This window comes from Pecten maximus, chromosome 9 (assembly GCF_902652985.1).
Source record: "Pecten maximus chromosome 9, xPecMax1.1, whole genome shotgun sequence".
Taxonomy (NCBI): Eukaryota; Metazoa; Mollusca; class Bivalvia; order Pectinida; family Pectinidae; genus Pecten; species Pecten maximus.
In genome coordinates this window covers 36,654,893-36,674,814 of record NC_047023.1, presented here as the reverse complement: position 1 = coordinate 36,674,814, position 19,922 = coordinate 36,654,893, and the positions used below count along the sequence as shown (strand labels likewise).

The 19,922-nt window shown below is 39.4% G+C and overlaps 1 long non-coding RNA gene across 5 annotated transcripts in view; it reads right to left on the bottom strand.

The window, feature by feature from the left end:
* The window catches only part of LOC117333833, a 34,314-nt gene extending 17,065 nt beyond the window's left edge, over positions 1–17,249 (bottom strand). The window contains exons 1-4 of one of the 5 annotated variants that reach the window (XR_004534014.1): positions 12,005–12,053; positions 4,822–5,072; positions 4,401–4,565; positions 2,347–2,558 (exon numbers count right to left, since the gene is read on the bottom strand). This is a non-coding gene — a long non-coding RNA (uncharacterized LOC117333833). Of the gene's footprint in view, positions 1–2,346; positions 2,559–4,400; positions 4,566–4,821; positions 5,073–5,394; positions 5,539–11,576; positions 11,697–12,004; positions 12,054–17,206 lie in introns of those variants that run through there. The other 4 variants (XR_004534015.1, XR_004534011.1, XR_004534012.1 and 1 more) reach the window with 4 other exon arrangements.
* Positions 17,250–19,922: the final 2,673 nt, after the last annotated feature.

Sequence of the window (19,922 nt, the reverse complement as noted above, 5' to 3'; positions counted from 1 at the left end):
TTGGATAGGAGAGGAATAAATGTATCATGGTACAAGAGGCCCAATGGGACTCTATTGCTCACCTGGCTCTACAGCAACTTTGAAGTTGATTGAGGTCATTTCTACAGATACTATGCTGACTACTTCTTTATTCAAATATCATAGTACTACATCTAGGTTTATTCATATTAATAAATTTTCTAGTCCTTCATTCCAGCATTCTATTGGCCTAATATCAGGTCTCGGAGGCTCTTGGCTATTGAAAAATTATTGTTTACAGAATTAAGCCGATTTCAGCCCTGTGACCTTGAATGTAGGTCAAGGTCATTCATTTGAACAAACTTGGTAGCCCTTCACCCCAGCATGCTAAAAGCCTAATATCAAGTCCCTGGGCCTCTTGGTTATTAAAAGGAAGTCATTTGAAGATTATAGCCTATTTGACCAATGTGACCTTGAATGAAGGTCAAAGTTATTTATTTGAACAAACTTTGTAGCACTTCACCCCAGCATGCTACAGGCTCAATATCAAGTCCCTGGGCCTCTTGGTTATTGAGAAGAAGTTGTTTAAATGAAAAAGTTGACGCCAGACGGCCGGACGGCCGGACGGGTGGACGACAGACGCCGCACAACGGCATAAGCTCACTTGCCCTTCGGGCAGGTGCGCTAAATATATACTAATGGCCCATACCAGATTTTTAAGAACCAATAAAATATCAGAAACAAACATTCGGATTAGGTTACAGTGAGCCAAGATGATGGATAATATTTCTTCTGAGGAAAGGGTAATGTCAGGTATATAATTATATAGTTAGAAATCACACACATAAATATTAAAGTCTAAGACACCAACTGCTTACACAAGAATGCATGTGTATGCTACTGTACAAAGGCATAGAAAAGCAAAGTAATCCGCTATTGGGTTAAGTAGGAGTATAATAGCGTTTTGAAAGTAAAAGTCTAACGACGCACAGTGTCGGAGAGAGAGCACAGTGAACGGTGGCTATAGGTCATCCTGACCTTTTGGGTCACCATGCAGATGGTCTAAAAAGTATGGTTCATATATTAATCATAAAAATGACTAATTAATATCAATTGACTTATTAATATAATTAATGATTCTTTTATTAATATGAATACTTTATTTATTATGTTATTATGATATTAACAATTATATTAATCACTCTTGTTGGCCTGAAAGCACGCTTTTCACCTCCGATAGGGGAATCGAACCCCAATCACCTCCGATAGGGGAATCGAACCCCAATCACCTCCGATAGGGGAATCGAACCCCAATCACCTCCGATAGGGGAATCGAACCCCAATCACCTAAGTGAAAGGCAAGTTAATGGTAAAATTTTATACCAAGCATACTCAGTATTTTCAAAGCAAAACATGTCTCCTACTGGTCCCTGCTAGCTATATATTATGGACAAACTTTCGTGTTACATACATATATAGATATACAGTACAGATGAAAAATCGAACCTAAAGTATCCCCCAAATGGCAACCCTGTTAATAAACATCAATAAATACCTGTTTTTTTCCAAAACAGCTTGCGACATTGTTTTGACTAATTTGTCACTTGACATTACCGGTCAAAATCATTTCAATGCCATGTGATGCATTACCCAATGTAAGTTATTGTGAGACATTGTATCTCGTTCTGCTCGAATTTATGTTGAATCTATAAAAAGGCTTGAAGCAAACATTTGAGGAAAGTCTTACAGGTAAAAGGCAATTGATTAAATAGTTCTTAGTGCAACTGTTCTAAAGCACCGTTCCATATATATAACATGGTCTACTGCTGCGCACCATGAAAACGTATGCATGGTTTCAGTGCGTTTAATTGTCATAATACTGATACATTTTGACTTACCCAGGCAAGTTAAACATGAGCTAAGCTACATATGCTTAGCACTTTTCATGATCAGCATAATACTGTGCATGGTTTTAGCTAAGTTAATTAAAATCTAAAATTTAAGTGCATATTTAGCCTAATCTATTTAGTTTGTTTTTGTTTAACGTCCTATTAACAGCCAGGGTCATTTAAGGACGTGCCAGGTTTTGGAGGTGGAGAAAAGCCGGAGTACCCAGAGAAAAACCACCAGCCTACGGTCAGTACCTGGCAACTGCTCCACGTAGGTTTCGAACTCGCAACCCAGTGGTGGAGGGCTAGTAATAAAGTGTCGGTACACCTTAACCACTCGGCCACCGCGGCCCCCTTAGTCTAATCTAAGACTTAAGACTATTTCATGATCCTGAAGTATCCATCCCAACACATAAATGGTTCTGTATATACATGTAACATTTGATAAACACAAACATGCATTGACATGAAAATGTAGAAAATATAATACAAAATATACCTGGATCAGAATTATCATAGGGCATGAATCAGGTAAACATTTCCTGAATTGTCCAATAAGGTAAGATGTGGAAATCCATCTGTTCTCCTTTTCATTTGGTTTAGGTTCACTACATAACAATTTGTGACAGATCCTTCCATTTTCCTCTTCCATTTTACCATGGGAGCTGATTGAAACAGCTAGGCAGCTGTACTCCGACTGCTTTAGATTCACTAAAAAAAAAACCAAAGAATGCTATGTTCATTGAACAGAAAAATGGTCGACTGGAATTTTGCAATTGAAATTACAGTGCAAAGGCCCATTGAAATTTTAATTTTGCTGAAAAGAACCTAAAACTGGCACAATCGGCTAAATCTATTCCTAATGGAAGGATACAAATGATATTCTAGCATAGTTTCAAAACAGCTGTAATTTCAACTTTTTGTTGCTAAGGGGACTACTAATAAATCGCATGCAGTTATGGTTTCTGTTAACTGACTCTTGCTAGAAAAAGAAAACAAAATACAAAATATTACAAGAGGCCCAGGGGCCTTAACGGTCATCTGACTCTAAATTAAAACCCTTATATTATTGTAGTATGCATTCTCTGTAGCAAGTATATAGTGGCACTGTTGGCCATGGTGGCCATCTTGGATTTCTGACCGACCCAATAAATAATAACACTTGGTCTGGACCATCTAAGGATAATTTCTGGTAAGTTACAGCTGAATCCCACCGGTGGAATTTGAGAAGAAGTTTGAAATAGGTGTTGTTCAGGAAAACCATGATTGCGTAATCATGTTACAAATGGCCGCCATTGCTGCCATGTCAAAGTTTTTACGAGGCCGAAAAATTAACAACACTTTGTTGGCCCTCCTTCCTTAACATCCTCACCAATTTCCACCTCAATGGCACCAGTGGAACTGGAGAAGAAGTTTAAATGTGTTTTTCAAGATGGCGGCTATGGAGGCCATCTTGGATTTCGGACCGACCCGAAAAATAACAACACTTCCTCAGGACCATCTCAGGATCTGAAGTAAGAGCTGAATCCCACTGGTGGAATTTGAGAAGAAGTTTTAAATAGGTGTTGTTTAGAAGAACCATGATTGCGCAATCATTTTACAAAATGGCCGCCATGGCTGCCATGTCGAAGTTTTTACGGGGCCAAAAAATAACAACACTTTGTTGGCTCTCCTTCCTTAACATCCTCACTAATTTCCACCTCAATGGCACCAGTGGAACTGGAGAAGAAGTTTAAAATGTGTTTTTCAAGATGGTTGCCATGGCGGCCATCTTGGATTTCTGACCGACCCGAAAAATAACAACACTTCCTCAGGACCATCCCAGGATACTTTCAGGCAAGTTTAAGCTCAATCTCACCAGTGGAACTTGAGAAGAAGTTTCAAATGTGTTTTCAAAATGGCGGCTGTGGCGGCCATCTTGGATTTCAGACTGACCCGAAAAATAACAACACTTAGTCAGGACCATCCCAGCATCATTTCAGGCAAATTTCAACTCAATCCCACTGATGGAACTTGAGAAGAAGTTTGAAATGTGAAAAGTTTACGCACGGCGGACGGCGCACGGCGCACGGCGGACGGCGCACGACGACGGACGAAGCATGATGACTATAGGTCATCCTGACCCTTCGGGTCAGATGACCTAAAAATGTTAAACAATAAACAAGCTACATCACCATGTTGGATCTTAAGAAGAATTGGGTCAGTTGTCAAAAGCTTTGTACAAGATCTTGTAGTGCATTTGTTTTTTAAATTGTGGTGTACACTAGAGAGTATATATATACATGTACATTGATCACGTGTACACTAGCTATCACTACAGAGTATATATACATGTACATTGATAAATTGTGGTGTACACAAGCCATCACTACAGAGTATATATACATGTACATTGATAAATTGTGGTGTACACAAGCCATCACTACAGAGTATATATACATGTACATTGATAAATTGTGGTGTACACAAGCCATCACTACAGAGTATATATACATGTACATTGATAAATTGTGGTGTACACTAGCCATCACTACAGACTATATATATACATACCAAGGGGAGGAAATTGATTTTTGTTTTAGAAAATGTTGACATATTCAATGTATATTTTGTGTATATTGGATGTATGTGGGCCAGTCTCGTGTACATGGATGCAGCACGCTATAGGCGGTGTCTTGACAAATTCTCAAACAACCAAATAAAATGGCACAATTATTCCTGTATAAAAAAAATAAAATTCACATTAATTTAGAATCCCAAAATGGTTATTTATTACACCAAAAGTTACATATAAGTTAGCATACAGTATTTTAAAAGTATAGGTACAATGAATACCACTATTGATGCTAATGATAAATTAGCTTACCTCTAAAAGTTCAAATTTTAAAACACTTACATACTTTTTAATTTGTCTGTGTAATGTTCCAGTGAAGCACATTACCTTTTTAATACAGAAATATTCTTAACAACATACCTGTACGAATGATTTGGTCAAAGCCAGAGTATGACACATTCTTGTGTACATGTTCAAAATCTTTATCATTCCCTGGCAAATGTGAAAATCCAAATTTATCAATAAATGGGTAAAAGTTCTTGTTGGTAGCTGAATGCTGAAGTTGAGAATATCCTTCCACATCAAATTCTGTGTTTACTATAGAGACAAACAGCCTTCTTCTGTGTGAGCAAATATTATATCTCTCATCCATTGTTCCCCTCTTCAGTATCCTGCAGCATACACAAATAATTGATGCAGTGATTCTCATTAGAGTCAAAACAAATGAACTGCATCTGTAATTTTGAATTGATTAATAATAATAATAAAATACATGTATATTTAATACCTTGATACCTCAGTAGTACTACAATAAAATTAAAAGTTAATCAACACGACAGGAAACTTCTGACAGGCTGTCATGTAATATCCACCAATGTAATCAGGTGGAATAAAACCTCATATAGGTATAGGAGTACCTCAGTAGCTGAGATGACAAGGCTTTCTGGGTATGAATGAAACACCTGTAGCATGTGCATGCATGCATGAGCTCACCTTCATATAACTCAGATGCTATCTATTGACAGGAGTAATGACTCTCAGTGGATACAAAGCCTTGTCATCTCAGCTGCTGATTTGGACATTGTGGACATGAAAATGAATGTTGTTTTGTGATGTTTCTCGCCAGGTTTCTCCAAAACAAAAGGCCCATGGGGTCTGTATCGCTCACCTGGTTGGATTAGACCAAATGTCAAAATAATGTTCATATTCAATTTGTTTTATTTGTAAATCTCAAACAATGCTATATATGGTTATAGTGTGGGAATCCAAACTGCTTTAAAGATTAATGAAGTCCAGACTCTCTAAGGTCTGAAAGACTTCAAGAATTGTTTTTAGAAAATGCATTCATCACTTTATGACTAGTAGCGATTTAAAGGAATTACCGCTATTTCCCCTATTGGGCCCCGCCCCTTTTGCCCCTTTGGGGTCAGAGTCACCATTTATGTAAAATCTGTTCCCCTTCCCCCAAGGATGTTTCTGACCAAATTGGGTTCAAATCCATTCATAACTTAATAACTAGTAGCGATTTAAAGGAATTACCTTTATTTCCCATATTGGGCCCCGCTCCTTCGGCACCTTTGGGGTAAGAGCCACCATTTATGCAAAAACTGTTTCCCTTCCCCCAAGGATGTTTCTGACCAAATTGGGTTCAAATCCATTCCAAAACTTTATGACTATAGTAGCGATTTAAAGGAATTACCTCTATTTCCCCTATTGGCCCCCGCCCCTTTGGCCCCTTTGGGGTCAGAGTCACCATTTATGCAAAATCTGTTCTCCTTCCCCCAAGGATGTTTCTGACCAAATTGGGTTCAAATCCATTCATAACTTTATGAGAAGTATTGATTTAAATGAATTACCTCTATTTCCCCTATTGGACCCCGCCCCTTTGGCCCCTTTGGCCCCTTTGGCCCCTTTGGGGTCAGAGCCACCATTTATGCAAAATCTGTTCCCGTTCCCTAAACGATGTTTCTGACCAAATTGGGTTTAAATCCATTCATAACTTGATGACTAGTAGCAATTTAAAGGAATTACTCTATTTCCCCTATTGGGCCCCGCCCCTTTGGCCCCTCGGGGTCAGAGTCACCATTTATGCAAAATCTGTTCCCCTTCCCCCAAGGATGTTACTGACCAAATTGGGTTCAAATCCATTCATAACTTAATAACTAGTAGCGATTTAAAGGAATTACCTCTATTTCCCATATTGGGCCCCGCTCTTTCGGCACCTTTGGGGTAAGAGCCATCATTTATGCAAAATCTGTTTCCCTTCCCCCAAGGATGTTTCTGACCAAATTGGGTTCAAATACATTCAAAACTTTATGACTAGTAGCGATTTAAAGGAATTACCGCTATTTCCCCTATTGGGCTCCGCCCCTTTGGCCCCTTTGGGGTCAGAGTCACCATTTATGCAAAATCTGTTCTCCTTCCCCCAAGGATGTTTCTGACCAAATTGGGTTCAAATCCATTCATAACTTTATGAGAAGTAGTGATTTAAATGAATTACGTCTATTTCCCCTATTGGGCCCCATAAAAACTTTTTGACTAGTAGCGATTTGAAGCAAATGTTGACGGATGACGGTCGCTGCGCCATGACATAAGCTCACCGGACCTTCGGTCCAGGTGAGCTAAAAACTTGGTAGGTTGACATAGGTACAGGATAACACACGTGAAGGTAAGGAAATAATTTATCTTTCATGAAACGAGAATACTGCAGCCTCGTGAACACCGGCAAAATATGTAATAATTTATTATGAAAACGAGAAATTTCACTTTTGCCAACATTTCCCCATTATTTTATCCACTATTATTGTCAGCTGTGAAAAACTACATGTACGTAATTTGGTATGAAAACGTTTCGATGCAAGGTTTCTAAATAACCTGTTTTCACCTGATGGTGTCGGCCATTGCACTCGGTAATGCCTCTTAAAAATGCTATGCCCATTCTATTTATAAACGTACAATAATCAATCTAATAATGAACATGTACATTGTACACGTTATACTTACTGCACTACTTACTATACTCACCACATAGAACAGACAAACCAACTACCAACAAGGAACGGTAGAATTTTGGACCTACTTCTAACCTCGCACTCCAACCTTGTCATGAAACAAACAAGGGCCCAATGGGCCCAAATCGCTCACCTGCAATGCAGTGATCTTTTCATATATGGATCCTGCAGTTATTTGAAAGCATGCTACAGGACCAATATAATGTCTCTCTGCACTTTGGCTTTTCACTAAAAGTCATTTAAAGATTTAAGCATACTTGATCGACGTGACCTTGAATGAAGGTCAAGGTCATTCATTTGAACAAACTTGGTAGCCCTTCACCCCAGCATGCTACAGACCCAATATCAACTCCCTGGGACTCTTGGTTATTGAGAAGAAGTTGTTTAAAGATTTTAGCCTTTTTGACCCCTGTGACCTTGAATGAAGGTCAAGGTCATTCATTTGAACAAACTTGGTAGCCCTTTACCCCAGCATGCTACAGACCCAATATCAACTCTCTGGGACTCTTGGTTATTGAGTAGAAGTCGTTTAAAGATTTAAGCCTTTTTGACTCCTGTGACCTTGAATGAAAGTCAAGGTCATTCATTTGAACAAACTTGGTAGCCCTTCACCCCAGCATGCTACAGGCCAAATATTAGGTCTCTGGGACTCTTGGTTATTGAGAAGAAGTCGTTTAAAGATTTTAGCCTTTTTGACTCCTGTGACCTTGAATGAAAGTCAAGGTCATTCATTTGAACAAACTTGGTAGCTCTTTACCCCAGCATGCTACAGGCCAAATATTAGGTCTCTGGGACTGTTGGTTATCGAGAAGAAGTCGTTTAAAGATTTTAGCCTTTTTGGCCCCTGTGACCTTGAATGAAGGTCAAGGCCATTCATTTGAACAAACTAGGTAGCCCTTCATCCCAGCATGCTACAGACCCAATATCAACTCCCTGGGACTGTTGGTTATTGAGAAGAAGTCGTTTGAAGATTTTAGCCTTTTTGACTCCTGTGACCTTGAATGAACGGTCAAGGTCATTCATTTGAACAAACTTGGTAGCCCTTCACCCAGCATGCTACAGACCAATATTAGGTCTCTGGGACTCTTGGTATTGAGAAGAAGTCGTTTAAAAGATTTTAGCCTTTTGACTCCTGTGACCTTGAATGAAAGTCAAGGTCATTCATTTGAACAAACTTGGAGCCCTTCACCCCAGCATGCTACAGACCCAATATCAAGTCCTTGGGACTCTTGGTTATTGAGAAGAAGTCGTTTAAGATTTTAGCCTTTTTGACTCCTGTGACCTTGAATGACGGTCAAGGTCATTCATTTGAACAAACTTGGTAGCCCTTCACCCGAGCATGCTACAGCCCCAATATCAACTCCCTGGGACTCTTGGTTATTGAGAAGAAGTCGTTTAAAGATTTTAGCCTTTTTGACTCCTGTGACCTTGAATGAAAGTCAAGGTCATTCATTTGAACAAACTTGGGAGCCCTTCACCCCAGCATGCTACAGACCCAATATCAAGTCCTTGGGACTCTTGGTTATTGAGAAGAAGTCGTCTAATTTTTTTTTAGCCTTTTTGACTCCTGTGACCTTGAATGAAAGTCAAGGTCATTCATTTGAACAAACTTGGTAGCCCTTTACCCCAGCATGCTACAGACCCAATATCAACTCCCTGGGACTGTTGGTTGTTGAGAAGAAGTCGTTTGAAGATTTTAGCCTTTTTGACTCCTGTGACCTTGAATGAAGGTCAAGGTCATTCATTTGAACAAACTTGGTAGCCCTTCACCCCAGCATGCTACAGGCCCAATATTAGGTCTCTAGGCCTTTTGGTTATTGAGAAGAAGTTGCTTTAATGGAAAGTTGACGCCGGACGGACGGCCGGACGGCCGGACGGCCGGACGGACGACGGACGCCGCGCCACGGCATAAGCTCACTTGCCCTTCGGGCAGGTGAGCTAACAACACTACCACCCATAGGGAAAGCCGACCATGATATCCTCTCAACAACATTCATCACAAGACCTCACACAGCAAAACCGAACAACAGATACGTACCAGTCTACAACAAGGCAAACTGGGAGCAGATTAGGAAAGACATGCACGAATTAAGGATACAACAGGACAACACACCGAACCAGACAGTAGACGAAATATGGAAACAACTGAAGGGAACTATTAAGAGATGTATAGAAGAACATATTCCCAAGAAGAAAATAAGACAGAGGACAGATGTACCATGGATGACGAGAGAAATCAGAAGACTCACAAGAAAGAAACAAAGACTATATAACAAGAGCAGGAGGAATGGAGAAGATCAGGATAAGAAGAAATTTCAGGCCTCAGGAAAGAGATTAAGAACAAACTACACAACACATATTGGAACTACCTAAACAACATGCTAGACCCAGAGAAAGACAACACATCTAAATCCTTTTGGAAATACATCAGAACAAGGAAACAGGACACCACAGGGATCAGCACACTGAAAGCAGACGGCATCATTGCAGACACAGCACAGAAAAAAGCAGACATACTCAACAGACAATTCACATCCGTATTCACCACAGAGGACACCACATCGATACCACACAAGGGAGACGGCATATACACACCGATGGAGAACATCACAGTCAGTGAACAAGGTGTAGAGAAGGCACTCGATCGACTCAACCCCAGAAAAGTCACAGGACCCGACCAAATCCCCATACGCATCCTAAAGGAAACCTCAACAGACACAGCACACATCCTCACAGCACTATATCAGAAATCCTTAGACACCACGACCATACCCGCAGACTGGAAAGAAGCAAACATCGTACCCATATACAAGAAAGGCAACAGAGCAAAACCCGCAAACTACAGACCAGTCTCACTCACATCAGTACCCTCGAAGATATTAGAACACATCATAGTTTCACAGATAATGGACCACCTAGACAAACAGAACATCCTACACGAAAATCAACACGGATTCTGACGAAAACGCTCCTGTGAAACACAACTATTCCTCATAACAGACGTCATCACCAAGCACATAAACAACAACAAGACACAAGTGGACATCGCCATACTCGACTTTGCCAAGGCATTTGACAAAGTCGCACACCAATGCCTTTCATCAAAACTACACCACTACGGGATACAGGGGACCACACAGAAATGGATAAACAGCTTCCTGACAGATAGGACACAACAAGTTTTAGTAGAAGGGAGAACATCAACATCATCACCAGTCACATCAGGGGTACCACAGGGAACAGTTCTAGGACCAACACTATTTTTAATATTCATCAATGACATAGCAGACCACATTGACTCCACCATCAGACTATTCACCGACGACTGCGTACTCTACACACCAATCAACACACCAGCAGACCACGAAAAACTACAACACGACCTCAACACACTGTGTCAGTGGGCAGACACATGGCAAATGGAATTCAACATTAAGAAATGCGCCATAATGCAAGCCACGAACAAGAGCACAACCCAACATTACAACTACCAGATGTCAGGACAAACCTTAGAGATAGTGAAGCACCACCCATACTTCGGAGTAGAATTAGTAGATACCTTCAAATTCGACATACACATAGACAACACCATCAACAAAGCAAACAGGACACTAGGTTTTTTGAAGAGGAATTTAAGACACTGCCCATTACAAGTAAAAGGAAGAGCCTACAAAAGCCTAGTCAGACCAAAACTTGAGTACAGCACCACAGCATGGAACCCACACTCGACACAATTAACACATCAAGAAACTAGAGCAGGTACAGAAAAACGTCGCAAGATTCGTACTCAACAAACCACTCAACTACAACAAACCAGACAGCACAACACAGATGGTCAGGGACCTTAGATGGGAAACACTAGAGCAGAGACGCAAGACAACAGACATCATATTCATGCACAAGATCATACATCACCACGTAGCAGTGCCAGTCGCCTACCACCCCACCTTCTCTACAGTGACAGCACAGGGGCATGTCTAGTTTTATATTACAAAAAATAGTCAGAAATACCTATATATGTCAATATATATAGGTATTTCTGACTATTTTTTTGTAATATAAAACTAGACATGCCCCTGTGCATGTACCAAGAATCTGGACACCTTTAAGGCGGCAGTCAAGAGATCAGAGGTGTAAACATCAGACATTGTAAATAGTTTTAACCTGCACAAAAGGCTCCACACTGCACCCATGTATATAGTCCGCACCCTCAGCGTGATGACCGACTGCGGTTTTTGCTGAGTACTACATTGAAGTTGAAGTTGAAGGTATAATGTACAGCTGATGTACGTTAGATCACAGGGACACGTTACAATAATAATGTATGTATAAAATATATGGTGGGTCGATATAAACATAACAATATCGACCCCCCACATATTTTATACATACATTATTATTGTAACGTGTCCCTGTGGTTAGATCTACAGTTACCAATTGATAGCCGTGTAAATTGGTGTTTAAGAAACACTTCTGGCAATAAATACTTTCTGGTGTATTGATATACACATAAATGTATTTGATTTTATCATGAAAGTACCATGAACGTATATTTTAAACATATAACATGAAGTGAGACTGGTTGTACATACTGTAAACCGAAGTCGATGTAGATTCTACTTCCGTTTTCGCTTTACGTATATAGTAGTGTCGTTTACGATCTAAGAACCTCGTTAAGCACCTTGCTCTGATTGGCTGAAAAACACACTACCAATCTATCGCGCTCGCTTATTGGTCAATAATAATAGAAAACGAAAGTAGCTTTCCATACAGTTCGGATACACGTAGATTTACTTTCCACCTCATCCACAACTTCACTGATAGATTTTATATTTAACGTTAAGCGCGAAAATTACTAATCTTCCATCTAAAGAAAACACAGCAAACTTTGCATCCCGGAAACAAAATCTGTTATTGTTCATACATTTTGTATGTTCATATTAATATTATTGTAGCTATTTATTTGGAGACCCCTCCTTACTTATGTTGTGATTTCAACAATTTTTATTAGGATAACAAAAGGATTCGACAACAGGCAGTGCCTATATATATATAAATATACAGTTACCCAGTAAAATAATTTGTTCAGAAGCGAAAAAAAAACAACAACATTTGACACTTTTACTGCCTTTTCGGAAAATATTCAACTGTGTATCTCCCATCTAAGAACCTTGACTATACTGTATATCTCCCATCTAAGATCCTTGCCTATACTGTGTATCTCCTATCTAAGAGCCTTGCCTATACTGTGTATCTCCCATCTAAGAACCTTGACTATACTATGAATCTCCCATCTAAGAACCTTGACTATACTGTGAATCTCCCATCTAAGAACCTTGCCTATACTGTATATCTCCCATCTAAGAACCTTGACTATACTGTATATCTCCCATCTAAGAACCTTGACTATACTGTATATCTCCCATCTAAGAACATTGTCTATACTGTATATCTCCTATGTAAGAACCTTGACAATACTGTATATCTCCCATCTAAGAACCTTGGCTAAGCTGTATATCTCCCATTTAAGAACCTTGCCTATACTGTATATCTCCTATCTAAGAACCTTGACTGTACTGTATATCTCCTATCACCGCTGGAATGGCTAATGTGGGCACTAAATCCGAAGAAGATTTGCTTTCTATCCATGAGGATAATGTTCTACATGTAGACGAGGAGCCTAGTGCTAACGTCAGTGATAATATTAACATTGTTAGTAACGAGGACGCTGTTTCATTATTTAGTACCACTCTTCAAAAAGTGTTACAAAAACAGACTCAGGAAATTTTAAACAGTGTACGAGGTACGTCCGCCACACAGGCCGTTGGGAATTTAGAGACCAAAGCTTACGAGTTTAAGCACGAAGGGCATACACTTCAGTTTGCTTTTAACACGGAGAGGTTAGCGGGTCTTTCTAAGTTGGAGAGTGCCTTTAATTCTTTTCATTCTGACGATTTCGGCAAGATTTTAAAGGAGGAGTGCGACGCCTTAAAACACCGAAATAAACTGTTAAAAATCGCCGACCGCCATGGCTGGGATACCGTGCATGAGTATTTGGACCATCCTCTTGCTGACGACAATGACGACGCTATTAAGTTACGTGCTGCACTAGGAAGCGCGCGAACGTCAGTCGGGGAAAGCCCTACGATAGAAAACCAGCTGGCAGGGGTCAACAGGGTAATTTTGTGCCAAATGACTTTTTTCGTGGCTTTAACAGGTCATTTGAACAGCAAACTGGACAGAGCGTCAACAGGTCTAAACACATGCTCTGTTACTACTGCCGACAACCAGGACACTTCGCGAGGAATTGCCCCGTCTCTGCGATCATGCCTGCAGCCTCAGCAGCCGGTGGAGCTTTCGGCACACAGCAGCCTACCGTCCCCGTCCTCAGTAACTTCGCATCGAAGTGAGGAGGCTCCAGAGGTCAACCGAGGGTCGTCATTTGCTGATAAAGTTGAGTATTTTGAAACTAGAGATTATGAGTTTAAGAAAAGTCACACTACTGTAAAGTCACGTTAAAAAAACCATGTTTTATATTGGCAAGATGTGCTAAAAGCTCCAAGTTTTATTCTGAATACTGTAAAAGATCGTTACAGAATTCCATTTGAAAGTGATCCATGTCCAAAAATCTTGAAAAATAATCGATCTGCCATCAATAATTCTGAATTTGTAGTTGAAGCTATATCTGAACTTCTAAAGGCTCGGTGTATAAAGCAAGTCGATCGTCCTTATGTTTGCAATCCTTTAACAGTTTCTGTCAACAGTACAGGCAAAAAGAGATTAGTTCTCGATTTGAGACACGTTAATCAATATGTCGAAAAGATGAAGGTCAAATTTGAGGGTGTGAACGAAGCATTACATTATGCGCGGCAAGGTTTTTATATGTGCAAGTTTGATCTCAAAAGTGGCTATCATCATATTGATATTCATTCTGAACATCAGAAATTTCTTGGGTTTTGTTGGAAAACTGGGAATGATACAAGTTATTACGAGTTTACTGTTTTACCTTTCGGCCTCAGTTCAGCCGGTCACATTTTTACCAAGGTTGTACGCGTACTTGTAAAATATTGGCGTATGCATGGAATTCCCATTGTGGTATATTTAGATGATGGTTGGTAGTGCGCGGGAAAAATTCAATGTACTCGTTTTTCTCAGTTCGTTAGAGATTCTATCTTAAGTTCAGGATTTGTGGCAAATTTTGAAAAATCGCAGTTCATTCCTACTAAGCAAATCATTTGGTTGGGTTTCTTATGGAATTTGGAGACTGGAAATTTAGAGATTCCTAGAAAAAAGGTAGTTTCAAGACTGATTGAGAGTTTTCAACATAAAAATTCCGTTTAACGGCAAGAGACTTAGCTTCGGTAGTAGGAAAGATAATATCCTTTAAACCTGCTCTAGGTAGTATTTGTCAGCTGATGACAAGGCATTTGTCTATGCTTGTTTGTCACAGGGATTCGTGGGATCGAGTATTCTCGGTATCATCTCCGGCAGTAAATGAACTAACTTTTTGGTTGGGGAGTCTAGAGGGTATTCCGAGTAATCCCGTTACTAAGGTACACAATACACCAGAAAGTATAGTGTTTACAGATGCGAGTGGTTTCGCCGGTGCGGGTTTCACAGTAGGTTCTGACAAGAATGTAGTACACTTAATGTGGAATGAGGAGGAGAAATTACAAAGTTCTACTTGGAGAGAGTTAAGAACCGTAGAAATCGTTTTGCTTTCGCTGGGCAGTATTTTATCAGTAAAACTTGTTAAAGTTTACACAGATAATCAAAATGTGGTCAGGATAGTTAGCAAAGGTAGCATGGTGGAGGCTTTGCAGAAGTTAGCATTAAGTGTTTACAAGTAATGTATAAAATTTAGCATTAAGTTTGAGGTCGAATGGGTACCCAGAGAGCTTAACGTTGAGGCAGATATGTACAGTAAAATGTTCGATTTTGACGATTGGTCGGTATCCGATAATGTGTTTACATTACTAAATAGAAAATGGGGACCCTGTACATGCGACAGGTTTGCTGATTGCAATAATTAGAAACTTGACACATTTTATTCTAAGTTTTGGGTACCATGTACATCTGGTGTTGATGCGTTTGCATATGATTGGTCCGTGGGTATGAATTGGCTTGTGCCCCCTCCTTATTTAGTACCAAGAGTTCTGGTACATTGTCAGATTTGCAAGGCTAGATGGATTTTGATAGTTCCCAAGTGGGTGTCTGCTATATATTGGCCTATTATTTGGAACGAGCAGAAATTATGTTTTCACACATTCATAGAAGATCATATAGAATTTGTCAAGCCGTCAAACTTTTTTGTCTCTGGTTCCGATGTGAACAGTATTTTCACAGATGGAAAATTTGACAGTAATGTACTGGCATTAAAAATCAATTTCTTCATGAGAAGATGAAGGTCAGTCTCTGTGTGAGTGGCTACAAACATGACACATAATAAAATAAGCCATGCTACAAGAAATCTAGTCAGAGGGGCGACATATATATGTACATTGTATGTTGTATTACAGCCATGCTGAAATGAAGTCGATTACGATACTGTAAAAAAAAAACAAAAAAAAACGACCATGTCGAAACGAGATGTTTTGGTATAAGTGGATTTCTTTTCAGTGAATGTCTTGTCATATCGAGCATTTTTCTTTTCAATTCAGAGAGCCTCACTGAAGTCTTCAGGTGCTGTTACGGACGGCCGGGGAATTGGGGCTATATTACAGTCTATACGGGCTTCGGATGATTCAGAGTTCAAGTCAGCCGCTCATCAAATTCCTTCTATTATACGAAAAGGGAGAAGCGAACGGACCAACTCGAAGTATGACACTTATTTCAGGATATTCAGGAGCTGGTGTGATTCCAAAGGCTTAAGTTGTTTACCGGCCGCAGTTTCCACAGTAGCAGTTTTTATTAGTGCGCGGGTCCAGATGAACGTATCGGAGTCCGTTATCAACTCTTTTTACGACAGTATTAAGAGATATCATGACGTACATTTGCTATCTAATCCTTGCGAGGATAAATTAATTCTACTGTTATTGGAAGGAGCGAGGCGTATGGTGTGTAAGGAAGTTCAAAAGAAGGAACCCATTTCTTCGGACATTATCAAGAAGATAATATCAAAGTACGGTTCGGACCTTACTAATCTTCCAAATTTAAGATTGTGTAATATGTTTTTGATAGGATTTGCAGGTTTTCTAAGGTTTAACGAAATAGCACAGTTGAGAGTTAAACATATAATTGTTTTTAAGGAATACATGAGTATTGTCATTGAACGCAGTAAAACGGACATATATAGGAGAGGGAATAAGGTTGTTATCGCTAGGACAGGGGAGGTAACTTGTCCAGTGTTGTGGATGTGTAGATACTTAGAGCTAGCCGGCATTTCAGAAAGTCCTGACCACAGGTGCCTGACTCGTTTTATAAAATAATAACATATAGAGTACATCTAAATGAGAAAGGTTCTGAACTCCCCCAGGCTTGAAATCTGATGTATTTATTTCTAAGTACCGTAGCTTCGGTTGTTTTGGGTGGATTTTTTCGAAGTAGGACTTAAATTGAAGAGAAATGGTCAATCTTTAAAATAAGCCATAACATGTTCTTGATTTCTCGATATTAGTTTACGAAATCGGGTGTGAAACTTCAAAATCCCCTCGATTTTGTTTAGTCGGACAAGTTGACGTAACGGGGTCACCACACTTTGACTCTATTGGACATAGCTTTAAATACGAAGTCCACGGGTTAATCAAGAGGTACGCTTCATCAGATCACCGAATACAACTATTACATACACTTACTTTATGTATACGAGCACCCTATCGACGGCCCCGGGACTTTTTATGCATACTGATAGCAGATATTCCACTTGAGTAGCCATGTTGTGTCAGCCGCGGTAAATTTGAACAAGCATTCTGATTGGTTCAACACATTTTCTATAACCAATCAGAATGCTTGTTCAAATTTACCGCGGCTGACACAACATGGCTACTCAAGTGGAAAATCTGCTATCAGTATGCATAAAAAGTCCCGGGGCCGTCGATAGGGTGCTCGTATACATAAAGTAAGTGTATGTAATAGTTGTATTCGGTGATCTGATGAAGCGTACCTCTTGATTAACCCGTGGACTTCGTATTTAAAGCTATGTCCAATAGAGTCAAAGTGTGGTGACCCCGTTACGTCAACTTGTCCGACTAAACAAAATCGAGGGGATTTTGAAGTTTCACACCCGATTTCGTAAACTAATATCGAGAAATCAAGAACATGTTATGGCTTATTTTAAAGATTGACCATTTCTCTTCAATTTAAGTCCTACTTCGAAAAAATCCACCCAAAACAACCGAAGCTACGGTACTTAGAAATAAATACATCAGATTTCAAGCCTGGGCCGGGGGAGTTCAGAACCTTTCTCATTTATATGTACTCTATATGTTATTATTTTATAAAACGAGTCAGGCACCTGTGGTCCTGACGCTTTTATTTTTCGCGCAGTTGTTTCTTGTAAAAAATCGAACAGTTATAAGTTATGTAATTTGAATAAACCTTTATCGTACACCAGGGCGAGGGAGTTACTTTTGGATGCTCTGTCATCTATAGGCCTAGACAGAAAGAAGTTTGGTTGACATAGTTTAAGGAGTGGTGGGGCGACTGAGGTGTCGACAAATCAGCAGGTGTCTGCTCGTCTGTTAAAGGCCCATGGTCGATGGAAGTCAGACGTAGCTAAGGACGGATACATAAAGGATCCACTAAGTACACAGTTGTCAGTGTCTTTGAATTCAAATATCTAAACGTAATATCTTTTTCACACACCTTTGCTTTTCGAATGAGCAACGAGCTGCAATCCCATTAATGTGTTTGTTATTCATTTGAAATTAATTACTTTATGTTCGGACGAATATAATGAGGGAGAACATAACTTCTAAGAACCTTGTCTATACTGTATATCTCCCATTTAAGAACCTTTTCTATACTGTATATCTCCCATCTAAGAACCTTGACTATACTGTATATCTCCCATCTAAGAACCTTGACTATACTGTATATCTCCCATCTAAGAACCTTGACTATACTGTATATCTCCTATCTAAGAACCTTGTCTATATATACTGTATCTCCTATCTAAGAACCTTGCCTATACCGTATAGGTATAAAAAATTTGGCTCGCGCCTACGGTGCTTGCATTATCACTAAATTATGTAATTTAGTGATAATGCAAGAGCACCGTAGACGCGAGCCAATTTTTTTTCTCCATTTTTCAGGCTATAAAAAAATTGTCCTCCTCCTCTCATTCATACAACGGTATCAGGAATTGTTTGGTCCATGTTATATTGTATGATAAATAATGGATGCAGGCAATGTGCCTCTATATCCATGTTTCAATTATTGAATTAAAATCCGTTTATATCCTTCATCTATTATTACAGCCAGAATGTCATTGTGTGATTTTCTCATTCTTGTACATGTGCTAATTACTTATCCACGGGCGTTATATGAACAATAGGAATACTATTCGGATTATTGGTGGGTCTTGTTTCCTTAGTTTGGACAGTCGCGTTCCGGATTCCAATAACCCTGGTCCCCAGTCTCTCGTGCACGTGTTTAGGTCTATATTTCCGTTTTCTATTCTTTGGACTTTGGTTGCTGGGCTGGAAATTAGAATTATAGGGACGCTTATCGTTTTCCTCTTTCCGTCTTTATTTTCTTTTCCGCGCGTAATTGTGCCTTCAAAAGCCTCTTTTCATCGCTGCCGTCATCTGCCAAAAATTGGTTTCATACTCCATACTCGCTAACAGCGAGCCAATCTGCCTCGGCCGAGTCCACTAACCTAGCAGTTTTGACAATGGGAAATGAGTTGCATACGTACAGTACCTTGCTCCACTTTTTCCAAATCGCTTGGTACGGTTTCGTCTTCCCATGGCTTAAACAATAACCCCATCTTCTTTGAATTTGTTAAAGTCTGTTGAGCATGGACTTCAAAAATCCATTTATAGTAGCAGTGACCTCAGGTGGTTGAAATTCAGTTTCTAACAAGAAATAATACTTTCAAGTACATTGTACTTCGTATATGAAGTTTCAGTGAAAACTTTGATGTTAATTAAGTCAGTAGAGTAAAGATATAAAAATATATAGTAACAATGACCTTATTTTTTGTACCGCAGATGATTGAAACGTGAACTTGTACAAGAGAGAATGGTTGTGAATAATTAATAAGTGTATGAAATTTCAGTAAAATTGGACCATTAATGAAGTGATTAGGATGAGGATGTCCAAAATCTATCTAATCTTTAGTAACAGTGACCTCATTTTTGATACAAGGTGATTGAAAAATGAACTTTTACAAGAGATGATGGTTATGATTAAGTATATGAGCCTTCAATCACCCCCCGCCAATAATAGGTAAAAAGAGTTTTGAGTCAAAAAACTATCCTGAAATATTTCAGTGGATTTCCCACAATTGGCTCTTGCCCTCCAGTATACAACTCAAATTTTTTTTTTGTATTTGGCGAATTGGTGTTT